Source organism: Tupaia chinensis, unplaced genomic scaffold, assembly GCF_000334495.1.
Source record: "Tupaia chinensis unplaced genomic scaffold, TupChi_1.0 Scaffold000075_1, whole genome shotgun sequence".
Classification (NCBI taxonomy): domain Eukaryota; kingdom Metazoa; phylum Chordata; class Mammalia; order Scandentia; family Tupaiidae; genus Tupaia; species Tupaia belangeri.
The window spans coordinates 1117459-1133253 of NW_006159535.1; positions in this window are offsets into that span (position 1 = coordinate 1117459).

Consider the following 15795-nt stretch of genomic DNA (forward strand, 5'->3'; position numbering starts at 1 on the left):
GGACGTGGCAGAGGCACATGTAAAAGACTGTTTTCTTGTTGGCGACTTGTATCTGCTTCCTGCAAGGTTATTGTTTCAGGGACGTGTAAGCACCAGGATTAGGACAGTTAAACCTTTTGTTGGCTCAGAGAGTGTAATCTTCCTATTCCCTCTGCTGTCCCGGCCTGTTTGCCGCCTTCTCTCCCCTTCTGTATCTTTCTTACAGCTTCTTTGCCTTAGATAACTGTCATACAGCCTCCTTCAAGTGTCCATCATTTTGTTCATTTTAATATTTTTAAGGCTTCCTTTAGTTGCACAAAAGGACATAGACATTGGAAAATACTAGTAGTATTCAAGGCTGCCTTTTTCTGGAGCAGTGCTTGTGATCTTCTCTGTTACCAGGAGAGCAGAGCCCATGGATGGCTGAAGACCCTCCATCCTGAGACCTCCCAGCGTGCCCTCCACTGCTCCAGCACCCAGGCTCACCTGCTCCCTGCTTTGCACATCCCTTCTGCTGCTGGGAGCTAAGCATTGTGATTTGCTGGATGCTACACAGGACAGGCCGCGGGGTTCCAGGAAGGATATCTGTAAGCCTTCTGAGCGCTCAGCTTAAAAATTGCCTTTTCACTCATCTCCTCTGTCTTGGGAATAGCTGGAACTTTAGAGAGTTAAGAATGTTGTTCAAAAGAACAATGTTTATTTTTAGAGACAGAAAATATTTTGAGCCTATTTACCGTAACTGCTTTTTTTAAGAAGCAAAAACTAGTGGACTTTATAAATGAGTAATCGCATAGGGAAAACAAAAATCTGGCTAACAGAATTGGCACTTTATAAACATTTGGAAAATGACTGCATTTTTTATTGTAGCATTTTATGGTTGCCTAGTCGAAATTAATATTGCCACAATTGTTCTGAAATTCTCTTTTTTTCCTTGCATTTCTTCCCATATGACTTGGTTTAGTAACTAGAGAATAAAACATGGTAAAGGGAAAAAGAGTTTAAAGAAATTTTGTTGCTGGAACAAAGGCATGTGTTAACACTAGGAGACAAACAGTTCTTAGAGGGCATCTTCCAAGTCAGTTTTTATCTTCATGGCCACGTGTATAAAAGAATCCTTTGAGTTCTGTGATTTTAAAAAAAGTTCTGATTTAATTTTTTGAGCACGCTTTTCTATTATGACTCCCAGTTTTAGTGATAATACAGCAGGTGATGTAAACATCACAGGCCAGGGCTCACAGAACAGACCTTCTTCCGACAGGATCTCTGTGAACAGTTACGAGATGATTCCCAAAACCTTTCATGGACACAAAGGTCTATTTAAAGGTTCACAACAACAATGACACCACTTTAGGGCTCTCTTCCAGCCCGATGGCTTCCTTCTTTTACTGGGAGGTTGAGTGTGGAGTGGAGGAGGGACAGCGGTTTTCCTGGATCAGCCCACTCCGGTTGTCACTTACTTTTGTGGACTCCCAGATTCTTAGGAGACTAATAGCACAGGAAGAAATGAGTGAATTAAGAACTACTTACCAGTAGCAGACATGGTTGGGGTGGGGGAGACCCACATATCCAAAACAATAACAAATAAAACGTTTGAAATGCCAATATTTATAGTAAATTTTTTTCTGTTTTTGGAATGCATCTTTAAGCAGGTGTATTTGAGGGACTAACAGTGTGTTGGCCAAGGTGATGCTTGGCTGCCAAGGAGGAAGAGGCTGCAGATACACTCCCTGTGGCCCCAGAGCTCCCAGACCAGGGACTTGGGGTCAGAACCCCAGGGTAGAAGAGCGATTCTGGCCACAATGCCTGTTGCAAGGGTTGCATGTGGGAGAGCTAGCCTCTGATTTTTTTTTTTTTTTATTGTACTCTAGGGAGGTCTATAAACTAGGATCATCACAGTGACTTCAGTTGGAACTAATGTGGATCGAGGATCATATTTTCTTTTCAACCTTAACAACAAAAAATATATTTTGTTTTTCTTTTTGGTAACAGTTTCTACCTTAGGGCATGTGTGCTCACTGGAGAGAGAGAAACAGAGACAGTGAGAGAGAAAGTGAGAAATCACTCTTTAGGGAGGATGACCATGCCACAGTCCCTTCTCTATCCTTTCAGGATATGGGCACGGACGCACACATGCCTGGGGTGAGTTTCAAGCTGCCAAGTCTGGAACTCAACTGCGGTTGGCCTTGTGGGAATCCAATAATGGAACCTCTTAGCCATCTGCCGATTCCCCCAAATTATTTTTTATATGCATGGCTACTCCAATACACATGAAGTTCCCTGAACAAGCTTGACTAAAAACGTGCTTATTTTAATCTGTAGGAGTAAAATTCACAGATCAGATACAAGACTAAGGATACTTTTTTCCTATTTATTACTTTTTAGAGAGATTTTTGCTGTAGGGTGCGTGCCCTCACCAGAGAGATAGAACGTGAGAAATGATGGCTGTGCCGCAGCTCCTTCTCCTCTGCTCTCCTCCTGGGATTTTGGGCATGCATGCACACACTCCTGGTGTGAGTTCAAGATGCTGGGTTCTGTCCTTGAACCACCGTCGACTACATAGGAGTCTGGCAACGTAACATTATGCCATCTGTTGTTCCCTAAGGATGTATTTTAAAAAAGAATGATTAATTTTATTTTATTTGTTATTATTATTTTTAAATTTGACCAGAGAGAGAAGGGGAAATGTGCCCGGCATGAGTTTCAAGCCACCAGGTCTGGGACTCAAACTGGTCAGTCATGTGGGAATCCAGCAATGTAGCTGTTATACCATGTGCTAGCCCAGAAACGATAATAATTTTAATTACCAGAAGACATGGGCACTCACCAGAGAGAGACAGAAGGAAAAAGAGAAAGCCCCATACAATAGGCTATGACCATACTGCAATTCATTCTCCACCATCTTTTCAACCTGTTGGGATTATGGGCATGCGTCCACATGCTCAGCTTGGTTTTCAGTTCTGGCCTGGGACTTAAGCTGCATTAGCAATATGAGATTCAGCTGCTTTTAACCACTAAGCTTTGGGACTGGACCCTTTAAAATTTTTAAAAATTGGGGCCAGAAGGTGGTGTGGTGGTTAAGGTGCTGGATTCCCACATGGTTGACTGCGGTTTAAGTCCCGGATCTGGCAGCTTGAAAATCACGCTGGGCGTGTGCTTATGTGCCCCAAATCCCAGGAGGAGAGTGGAAGAAAAGGGACTGTGCCATGGTCATCCCCACTGGGGGTGATTTCTCACTTTCCCTCTTACTGTCTCTCACTGTATCCCTCCATGAGCTCACGAACCCTGTGTGAAAAATCTTAAAAAAAAAAAAAAAAGATTAATTTTTTATTTGTGATAGCACGTGTTAAGAGTGGGGAGGTGTGAGAGAAGAGAGGAGTGATGGAGATATGAACAATGTGTGGTCACATTGCCATCCTCTTTGTCCATTCTGACCATTGCTAAATACTAGTGTGGATGCCTGGCATGTTTCAGGCCAGCCAGGATGGGGATTCTAACTGGGTCGCCATGTGGGATATGGCTTCTCTTGAGCAGTGTATTATTGTTGTGTCATGGGGCCTGTCTATCTTCTTAAGCCAATCCCAAGAATTTGCTGTGGGTTGACCTTAGAATTCTAGAATGTCTTATTTTTGGAGTGCTCCTTCCTTCTCGGGGTTCAGGTAGAGGCTGTTGACATGGAAATGTGATGGGTAGCTTATGAGTCCTGACAGATGTAAAGTAGTCTCAAGCACATTCCAATCTCTGGGATGGTTTTGGAAGCCTTGGTGCACTAGGGGCCCCTTGGAGTCCTGCAGACGCTGGGCATGAGGGTTTCCCAAGGCCGGGCATCATAGATGATCAAGAGGATTGGATAGTCCTGATTCCAGGACCTCAGGGAAATACATCTCTTCATCATTTCAGCCTCAGCATGTTCTTTTCTTGTCCTAAGTCCATTGTGTTGTAGGGTTTTGTTTTGTGAAGGAACAGGTATGGATTTGGCTATGGATTGAGTTGGCTGTTTCAAAAACTTACATAATGGGACTGGATCATGGTTCTGTGGTAAAACCCAGTGCTCTGTGGAGCAGTCCTACATGGGAAGGTTGCTGGTTCATGGCCAGAGACCTTCCTGAGTATGCTAGGCACATATGTGCCCATAACCCAGGCTGGCTGAGACTATGGGGTAGATGGTGGCATCAAGACCTGACAGGGGCCCTGTATCTCTGTCTCTCATACTCATGAAATAAATAAACAATTTTTAAAACACTTATATAATTGTGATGGCAGATACCATTATATTTTTTAAATTAATAATAGTAATAAAAAACTAACCAAAATATGCTTCACTTGACTGCTTTGGTAATCAACTTTTCTGGCCAAACAATCTAAGATAATACAGTGAGTCGATCAGAATCTCTTTGTGAGTTATTGAAAGAATTAAACAGCTCAGAAACTACTGTCCATGGATGACCAGCCTGTTACTTAGGCCAACAAACTTGTTATTGAGGATTAACATCCACTCAGAGCGAGAAATAGACCAAGTGAGACCTAAATCAGTTTTGATTGTTGGTCTCTAAGGATGAAAGGATGAGGAATACATTAATTTGCTGGGCAATTGATTTTCCCTTAGGATAAAAGCAAAACAAAACCAAAGTTGTCAGTCATCAAGAATGGCACAGCCTCTTTTGCTAATAATGTTTGGGTTTGGAACACTTCCAGCCCGATAATAGATTATGAGAAACCTTTAGGGAGAGAAAGAAAAGGTGGATCATGGCTATTTTCTTATATCAAAATAGCACGCCCATAGGACTTGGAGAAAAAAAAGTGAGAGGTCTATAACCTAGAACTTTAGTCAAAATAGGAACTATGATTCATAACTGAAACTTCACTTTTTAAGTTTATGACCATTCACTGCCAAGAACTGTTAAGTTTAGAAAGAAAAGGTCAAAAGTTTGGCAGGAGGAGTTTTGGGAATGATTTATGCAAACAGGAGGTTTCTGAACATTTCCACTTTTCTTGCAGAGAGGTGGTTTATTTGATTACCTACATTAATATTTTGTCTTGGTAGAGGTTAAAGAAACCATTGAAGAAGAAATGAGAGAACTATCTCATTTTAATACTGTGATTGAAATACAATTACAGAATGCTTCTGAAGAGCCACACTATTTTAAAGTGTTATAGTTATGTTGTATAGTATCACCATTTTCTGGGCTTATCATGGTATTATTAAAAAGTTGAGTGGAGGGTCAGTAGGTGGTGTGGTGGTTAAGGCACTGCATTCCCACATGGCTGACTACATTTGAGTCTTGGACCCAGTGACTTAAAAATCACAATAAATAAACACTAAAACAAAACAAAACAAAAAATATTGAAGGAAAGTCAGTGGATAGAGCCAGATGTTTAGCAAAGAAGTTTGAGATCCCAAAGCCATACTTTAATGAGTGTGTACATTTTCCTATGTCTGTATTCCTTTGCTTCCCTATTTTCTGTTTGCCCCTTTTTTGGTCCATGGTTGCAGACTATGTCACTTGTTGACTGTCTGTCTCAAGGTGTGGCTTTTTGTATTTCCAACCTGGGCATTTGCATTGGCCATGTAAGGTGTGCTTTTTGACGGTAAGTGGGTGGGTGAATATGAAATGGCACATGTGAGTACATGATTGTGACTCTGTACCTGGTGGGGCTGGTGTATCTAGGTCTCCTTGATCTGCACCTGGTGAGCCTACACAACTCCATTAGGCCTGCAGCCCTGATAGGTTACAGGCCTGCCCATGGGGTGATGAACACCTTTGTGCAACATGGGCAGAGTTGGCTGGTTGTCTAGAGAAGTTGGTTAATATCCCATATTCGTGGCCACATCAGAATCAAGAAAATGTGGCCTGCCCTCTGTGGCCCAGGTGGTAGTATGTTGAACTGTGGAGCTGGAAGCCACATGCCAACTGTGGTTTGGGTCTCTGGGTTGGTCAGCCTGAAAGCATTGCTGTTCACTTGCACGCTTGCTCAGCAGCCTGGTGGGCTGGAGGACTGAAAGGAGGGAACTGTGGTATTACCAAATCCTGTGCAGGCTGCTCCTTCTTCCCCTCATGCGTGAGCATACAGTCTTACCAGAAATTTAGAAACGAAAAAAGAATCTAGGTAACGATTTGCTGACAGCCATTTTCTCTAGAATTTTGAACTTTGAATTTTGTTGCCAAAGCCACCCCCGGTCCTTTTCAGGTTTTTGCCGTAGGGTGCATATACTCACTGGAGAGAGACAGAGGGAGAGAAAGTGAAAAACCACCCCCTGCAAGGGGGATAGCTTTATTTCAGTCCTTTCTTCTCCATTTTCCTCTTGGGATTTTAGGCACACACACATACATGCCCAGCATGATTTTTCAAGCCTTTGGGTCTGAGACTTGAAGTGTTGTTGGCCACATGGGAATCCAGTGCCTTAAACTCCATGCCACCTATTGGCCCACCAAAGCCCCATCCTCCCCTTTTTTTAAGAGAGTTTTTTTTGCCATAGGGTGTGTGTGCTTGTTGGAGAGACAGAGAGACAGAAAGTGAGAAATCACCCCCCTTTGGGGGATGGTCACCCTGCAGTCCCTCCTCTTCCATGCTCCTCTCAGGATTTTGGGCACGTACACACACGCGCCCAGCATGAGTTTTAGGCTACCAGGTTTAGGACTTGAACCGTGGCTGACTGTGGGAGTCCAGCAGCATAACCATGACACCATCTACTGGTCCCCTAAACCTCCTTTTAAAGCAGCAATTAAAAAAAAAAAAGTAAACATAACCCTTAAACCTTAAATATTTGACCAGATTGAGACTTCACCCTCCTGAACCCCAAAATCTAGAAAGGCCAATCAAAGCCGTCTACATTTGAGCTCTGAGGCAGCCCCTTTCAGAGACTAGGACAACTGAGGATTTTTTGCCCAGACTTCATGCCGCTGACCCCAAGAGCTAGTAGGGTCAGAGTAATCCTCAAATCCCATGAAATCTGGTGCACAAAGGGAGGAAAAACGGAACTTGCAGAGATTGCAGAACACCTCCTCCATGCCTCTGAATGTTCAAATTTAATTCCAAAAATTAGGAAAAAACATATAATCCATCAGATGACCAGAAACCACTGCGAAGGTACAAGAAATAAGAGAAACCAAGAGAATATCTCTTCCCCAAGGGGTGGGGGAGGCTCTTTATCCTACACAGACAATACAGTGGAACTTGTGGAAATGTCAGAAACGAATTTAGAATAGTCATAGTGACAAAGCTAACAGAGATATAAGAGAAGAGAGACAATGAACTTCAGAAGATGCGAGAGAAAAGAGACACTGAGTTTCAGGAGGTGAGCAAGTTATTGCACAAGCTGAAGGAGGAAATATACACCATAAGAAAGAATCAGATGAAATTATTAGAGATGAAGGCTGTAATACAGGAAATCAAAATCTCCCTTGAAAGTATTAAAAGCAGATTAGATCATGGAGAAGATTAAATCTCAGATGTAGAAGACAGAACCTCTACCTAGACAAATTCACCAAAAAGACTGAGAAGAGGGACCAGCAGTATAATGGCTATGTCACTGGACTCCTATATAGTCAACTGCAGTTCAAGTCCTGGACTTGGTGGCTTAAACTCACGCCAGGCGTGTGTACATGCATGTCCAAGATCTCGAGAGGAGAATGGTGGAGAGGGGTGCGGCGTAACCATCCCCCTGGGGGGTGATTTCTCGCTTTCTGTCTCTCTTTTTCTGGCGAGCACCCGTGCCCTATAGCAAAAGCCTCTCCCCTCACCAAAAAAAAACAAGAAAAAAAAAAAAAAAGACTGAGAAAATAACCCTCCAAAATGAGAATAACATACGAAAAATACTGGATACCATTAAACACCCAAACATCTGGATAACTGGTATCCCAGAAGGTGAAGAAACTAATAAGGGCATTGATAATCTATTCTATGACATCCTGGAAGAAAACTTTCCAAACCTAAAGAGGCATTCAGATATCCAGACCCAAGAAATACAAAGAATCAACTCAAAAGAACTTCTTCAAGGCACATCATAGCTGTATTTGGCCAAAAACCACAAACAGACACAAGATACTAAAATTGGCAAGAGAGAAACGTCAAATTACTTTAAAAGGATATATCAGGCTAATGTTGGACCTCTCATCAGAAACACTGCAAGCAAGAAAACAGTGGAAAAATATATTCAAAGTGTTATGTGAAAAACAATTTCAATCAAGAATACCATACCCAGCAAGATTATCTTTCACATGGGAAGAAAAGACAAAAGCATTCTCAGATAATCAAAACCTGTAAGAATTTACCCACACCAGACCAGCTGTCCAAGAAGTGCTGAAGGGAGAGCTGTACCAAGAAAACTAAAGGCAGACACACAGAAATAAGTACAAAAAACAACTAAGAGAATGGCCAATTTAATGGTAGGGGCAAGACTGGAAAGATCAATAATAATGTTGAATATTAACATCTAGGATTTAAACAGAGATCAGACCATAGTAACACTGCAAATTCAATAAAAGAGAGATTAATTACATGAGACTGAATTGGTGAAATAAAATTCTATGACTTTTGATTAAAACATTACTGATTTTCTTCTATGCTTTGTCTTCTGGATTTAAGAATTTTTGTTTTCTTTTGAGCTGTTGCTAGGTTCAGCAATTTGTTAACTTTTTAAAAAAATTGAAACATAAACTTTTCTCCCTTCCTGACCCTCTGAAATTTAAAATATTTGTGAGCATTCTTTTTTTTTTTTTTTTTTTTAGGGTTTTTTTTTAAGGGACACTGGGGTTTAAGCCACCAGGTCTGGGACTTCAACCACCGTTGACTACATGGGAGTCCAACGACATAGCCATTATGCCAACTGCTGGTCTTCAAAATTTTATAACTTTTGACTTAAACATTACTGATATTCTTCTATACTTTGTTTTCCAGATTTAAGGATTTTTGTCTTCTCTTGAACTGTTGATAGATTCATGTACCTACTGTTTGAACTGAATCCTAACCTTTTTCCTGGCTTCAAGTCTTAAGCAAATTTCTCTTAACATTTTTTGATTTTGATCTATTAAAACTAAAACTTTTTCTTGAAATTAAAAATGCATTAAAAATTTGAGCCGACCAATTAAATAATGCTTTTTGCTTTATTTGCTTAGTACTTGTTGCTTCTTTTTTATTTTATTTATTTTTATGTTATTTATTTATTTTATTTATTTTGCCAGAGTGTGCTTGCTCTGGAGAGAGACAGAGAGAGAAAGTGAGAAAACACCCTTATGGAAAATGGTCACATTGCAACCCCTTCTCCTCCATTTCTCCCTCCTGGTGGGATTTTGGGCTTCCGAGCACCTGCCTAGAGTGTTGCTCAAGCTGGCAGGTCTGGGACTGGAACCATGCTATCAGCCATGTAGGATCCAGCCACTTTAACCACCAGGCTACAGGCTAGTTCAATTTGTTGGTTCTTTTAACAGTGTAAAAAGACCTCAAATCTTTGAGAGATTTTATCCTTTTGCATTAGGGACAGAGGAATTGATGGGTGTGAAGATTATAATACTGCAAATAATAACTGAACCCTTACAATTTGGAATAATGAGGCCAGCAAATGGTGTAGGGATTACATTGCTGGACTCCCACATGGCTGACCGCAGTTGAGTCCTGGACTCGGTGGGTTGATAATCATGCCAGGGGCACATGTGTGTGCCTGTGATCATGAGAGAATGGAAGAGAAGGGATTGTGGCATGGCCATCCCCCCTGGGGGGCGATTTCTCACTTTCTCACTGTCTCTGTCTCTCTCTCTCTCCGACCAGTACACATGCCCTAAGGGGAAAAAAAAACCTCTTAAAAATTTTAGGAATAAGTAGCTGAAGATAAAAAGATCTTTTGTCTATAGCCATGACTCATAGAGCAAGGAGGATTGTTACACACAGGAGTAGTGGAAATCCTTGACTTCAGATTGGGGAGTTAAAGATGTCTGAAAGAGCCTTTGGTTCCTGCTTATTATGTAGGAGTAGTCAAAGTGGACAAAGAAAAACATTGTTTGCTATTAAAGGACAGAATGCACACAAGAGAAGTCTGTTCTGTACCTGAGAGATGCTACAGAGTTTTAAAAATCCTGTTGCTTCGTGAGCCAGGAAGACCATGATGGGAAAAACTGTTGAGTGCTGCCATTATCTGTCCTGACCTTCAGTTAGGGTTCAGTCGTCTGAATCATAAGACATCGAGGGCTGGTGGTGGCACAGCAGTAAACCCTGGGAGGGTTCTGAGTTGGCTTCCTGAGACCTCCCTGTGTCAGGCACTCATGTGCCCCTGATCTGCGTCTGGCTGGACCTAGGGCTAGATCACAATGTGAAGACCGTACTGAGGGTGCTTGTTACTCTGTGTCTCTTGCTCATGGAAGGAATAAATGAAGACATTGAGAAGTCTTCCTTCATGCACGTTTATCAGAAGATTAATTTAAAAATAGTTTTCTTGTTCCTCTCAGGCAGGAGAAGGAGACCCAACATCTCTCAAGGTTAACTTCTGCAGTAGAGAGTTCACCTGTCCCAGACTCAGTCTCAGCGAATCTTGAACTGTGGGTGGGAATAGGGGTCAGCAGAGCCCTCAGAGATCTTGGCCACAAATCCTTGGAGAGACAGTCAGAGCCCACAAAAGATCTCTGTCCCTTGAATTCTGAGTTACCATGTATAGTGTGGAGTCTTCATTTCTTCCAAGAAAGTCTTCTCAAGGGCTAAGTATATTCTGTGATGGAAGCTGGGAAGGTGGGAGCAGATGTGGCATAGATTGTTCATTGTGTGCAGATAGAAAAGGCAAACTTAATGGGACCAGCATTTGGCTTAATGGCTATATCACTGGACTGGCTTAATGGCTACATCACTGGACTCCATGTAGTCGACTGAGGTTCAAGTCCCAGACCTGGTGTCTTAGACTCATGCCGGGTGCATGTGTGTGTGTCCAAGATCTGAGAGGAGAATGGAGGAGAAGGGGTTGTGGTGTGGCCATCCCCCCTGGGGGGTGATTTCTTGCTTTCTGTCTGTCTGTCTGTCTCTCTTTCTGGTGAGCGCATGCGTCCTATAGCAAAAACCTCTCCCCCAAAAAAAGAACAGAGAAGGAATGGGAAGGGTGGAAGTGGATGTGGCATAGACTATTCATGGCGTGCAGATAGAAAAGGCAAACTTAAGATAAAAAGGTGGGCTGGCCTGGCCTTGTGGCCTGGTAGTTGAGAGAGCGAGATCCCCCTTGGCTGACCTTGCGATTTGAGTCCTGTGGTGTGTATGTGCCCAATATCCAGAAAGGGAGAAATGGAGGAGAAAGGATTGCAGCATGACCTTTGGGTTGGGTGCCTTCTCTCTCTCCTCCTCTGTCTGTCTGTTTCTCTCTGGCAAGTGCACATTACCATTGGCAAAATTCGAAAAAAAGAAAAGGGTGAGTGATAGTAACTCCACTAAGAAACAGAGTTCCAGAAGTTCGTCTTCAAGGTCTGAGACACAGGAGGAAAATTAAATATATCCAGATAAATAAGCAACAGAAGACAAACATTTTTCTGTGTTTTCCCTTCAATATTCCACAGATAACATATTTTACAAATACCATGAGATTAAATTCTTGAGTTAGTCTGAAAAAAGCAACACAGGAGAATGCACCAAACTTGGAAAGGTTATTACAGGGATTCTTAGGTTAGTTGTATCAACTAGTGAAGGTATCACAGTGGCACAGTAAGTTAAATCCCTAAAGAAATGTACTCAGGATTATTATTATTGGTGGTGGTGGTGGCTATTGGGTGTGTGTGCTTGAGAGAGAGAGAGAGAGAGGAGAGAGAGAGAGAGCCCATCTCCTCTACTCTCCTGGGATTTTAGGCACACATGCACATACCACTGGGCCCAAGGCTGGAACTGTGCATTCAGCCATGTTGGGTCCAGCTGCCTTAAATCACCACATCATCAGCTGATTCTATTTTTTTTTTATTAGCCGCAAGTGACCTTTTTTTAATTTTTAATGTTTATCTTTTTCTTTTATGAGAGACAGAAATAAATATCTTCAAGAAGGTCTCACACCAGGATCGCACCCCTCCTAGCCTTCCTAGCCAGCCAGGATCGCAGGCATGCCTGTGTGCATCTGACTTCTACAGGTTGCCCTGGGAACCGAACCCTAACCTTTCACGCCACCATTGTGACTCTGCAGCTGGGCCCCTCAAAGGACATTCTTAAGGAAATAACATCTTCTCTGCTTTTAATTTTTTTAAATATAGATAATCACTTTCTAAATTTTATATGTTGTATTTTAGTTCATGTAAGAGATGTGACAGAGTTTGACTTTAGGTGGTATTTAAAATGTGTGTTACATGCTTTGCTTAAAGAGGACAAGGTTACAATAATGCTAAAAGAGTTTGAATAAGAATTGTTACAGCACTCTAACTTAAGTATTCAATAGTTTTAAAAAATTATTTAATTTTGTTTATTTGTTCATTTATTTTAATTTGATCAGAGAGAAGCACACACACACACACACACACACACACACACACGGGGGCGGGGAGTGAGAAAGCAAGCCACCAGGTCCAGGACTTGAGCCATGTCGGCCATGTGGGAGTGCATAGGGCCTTAATCACCATGCTACCTGCTGATTCCCCAAGTAGTTAATATTTTTATTTGTGTACTTTACCTTTTAATCCACGTGTGAACATATTTGTGTAGTTGCATTTCTACTGGGACAAAAACATTTGTATCCTGTTTCTTAGTTTTTTTATTATTTAATGTTTTCCACAGGCATATACAGCCATTCCCAAAGTGTTCAGGGTGGTCTGGGATCTAAGCCTGGGCCTTCTGTGCAGCTTTAGTGCATCAGTCTCCCGAGCGATGGCACTAAATGTACCACTGTGACTGGGCCTGCAAGAGTTGTTTTTGTTTTGTTTTGTTTTGTTTTGGTCAGAGGACATGTACAGTTGCAAGAGGGAGACTGAGAGAGAGGGAGCGGAGAAAACACCCACTGTGGGGAATGATAATGATGCAGTCCTTTCTCCTCCATCTCTTTCTCCCTTTGGGATTTTGTGTATGCATGCACATATGCCCAGCGTATTTCCTGAGCCACTGCGTCCAGGACTTGAACCACATGGTCAGCCATGTGGAATCTGGCTGTCCCAACTGTAAGGCCGCAGCGTTGGCCCAAGTGTTTTTATAGTTTAACCTACATAATATTTAACATAGAAGTACATCAGTTTGTTTACGAGGGGAGGTGAACATTTTCCCATATGCTGGGACAGTAGTTGTGTTTCATGTTTTGTGAGACATCTGTTCAAATATATTAGAGGTTTTTTTTTTTTTAATTTTATTTAACATTTATTTATTTATTTATTTATTTAAATTTGACTAGACAGGGACAGGGCGAGAGAGGGGAAGTAAGAAAGCAAGCTGCTGGGTTCAGAACTCTACTCCATCCGCGGGTCAGCCATGTGGGAGTCAAGCGCTCTTAACCACCACGCCACCTGCTGGCCCCGAGTCTGGTTTGTTTTCAAAGGACACATTTTACTTCATTGAAATACCTCTGAAGCTGTCACCAGAATGAATGTTTCTTGTCTTTAGTTACCTCGTGGGATATTGTTTTAAGATAAAAATGTGATCTTTTGAGTTAGAGATTTACACAGATTAATTTCAGGGAAGACATTGGAAAAAATCCACATTTTTTTTCCCTGTCAGTGAATTAATCTGCCACATCACAGTTTGTGCAAATGTCCCATGGTTCTTCACACCGCTGAGGGAAACACAAGCTTCTCACAGCCTTAGCCTTCGTCTTGCCACTTTGTGGAAACCGTTAGAGTGACAGGCACAGCCACTGACCCTCGTCATTGGAAACTGTGACATACTAAACCAAGCAGACTAAGTGTACTTTTTGTAACAGCATAAAGATTAGAAATAAAAAAACAATTAGTTTATGAACATAATCCCAATTCATTGTAACTTTTCTCTATAACCTCTTTTTTCATAACTGGACAAATGCACTGAGTGAGTTTAGTTTTGGATACTCACACTTTGTATTGACTCTGAGGGTAGAAATTCGTGAGTTTTGTCCTCTCAACCATGTTTAGTCCTTCAGTCAGGCCTTGGGAATTATCTGCATTCCACAAGTTCCATTTGCCCATGAGTCTGTGAGCAGTGTTTGGCCTTCGGTATTTGGAGTGAGAGGCTTGCTTTTTTGTGGGCATTTTATTACATTTTTATAATAATAATCTATGTATAATTAAATTCCATTTAATAAACTCAGGAAAGGGTAAAATATGTTTGAACATATGTGATATGGGAGAGATTATGATCAATTTTAAAATTATTGAAGGAGTGGTTACCTGGTTTGTGCGTGCGTTTACATTCTTGTTCATCCCATTCATGTATCACCTTTGTCTATTTTAGTCTTTTTTTTTTTTTTTTCCAATTTGCTGTGAATGCTTGCACTTGCCAGAGAGAGAAAGGAGAGGGAAAGTGAGAAAGCACACGCCAGAGGGAATGACCATGCCACAATCTCTTCTCTTCCATTCTCTGCACATTTGGGCATGCCCACATGCCTCAAGTGTTTTTCAAGTCGTCGGGTCTGGGACTCAAACCTCATAGCTGGGCATGTGGTATCTAACTGCCTTAGCCACCATGCCATCTGGCTGGCCCCTGTTTTATTCTTTAATTGTACTTTCTGTAGAATGAAATGGGAAAGACATGTTTTTATTGTTGGTCTCTTTTAGTTTAGATGTGTCAGATGATAGTTTTAGTTTGCTGTTTGTTCTAGAATATACTGACTGACATAGCTGAAAATTTCCCTATTAAAATTTATATGAAGTGGGTATTCTTGGATATAGTTCTGTAGCTTTAACTTTCTTTACCTGTTTTCTGGCATAATTGAGGAATAAAATAACCTATGTAGCCTCATATGCTATGAGGGGGGATCTTCAAAACATACATGAAAAATGCATACTATAAAAAACTATGTATGGATTTCAAAATTAATTTACACTGACAAAAATTTGTACTTTAATTCCATTGTCCACAATCTTTTTAAAGTCCTCTAATTTTTAATGGAGAATAACTAGCCTTAATCTGAGTATGACTGCTAATTTTTAAGAGACTTAATCTCCATATATTATAAACATTGCAAACAATGACCTTTTCTTTGGTAGTTCATAATCTCTTGACATAGCAAAGCTACAGAGTCACCTCATTATGAGTATAGATTTCTATTTTTTTAAAGTACCTTTTTTTTCTTTTTAAGGGTTTCTGTCATGGGGTGTGTGCACTCACCAGAGGGAGACAGAGACAGTGAGAAATCACCCCTTGGGAGGATGGCCACACCATAATCTCTTCTTGTCCATTCTCCCTTTGGGATTTTAGGCACACACAAACATGTACCTGGTATGATTTTCAAGCCGTCAGGTCTGGGACTCGAACCATGGCTGACCTTGTGAGAGACCAACACTTTAACCACCATGCCACCTGCTGGGCCCTTAAGTATTTTTTTTTCTTTCATGAGTAAGACAGAGAGTGACAGAAAGATAGGCAGAGGGGACAAGAAGTCTTAAAAGGGTCTATCCCTCAGCTTTGGCCAACCCCAGATCATGGGTACACATGTGCTGACATGTTCAAAGTTGTTCCTGGAAGCAAATCCAGACTGCCCATGTGGGTCTTCCTCATTGGTATTGCCAGCTAGATTGAATATTGGTTACAACTCAGACTTGCTCAGAAATTGAACCAGAAGATAACTTTTAGTGTAACAAAGATGTTTTTTCTTCAATTCTTGGTGTTTGAAATATATTTAAAAATTGATGAGATGGTTGGATTTGGCACGTTGTGAGCGATAAGACCTAATTCTTATAGCATCATAAAAATCGC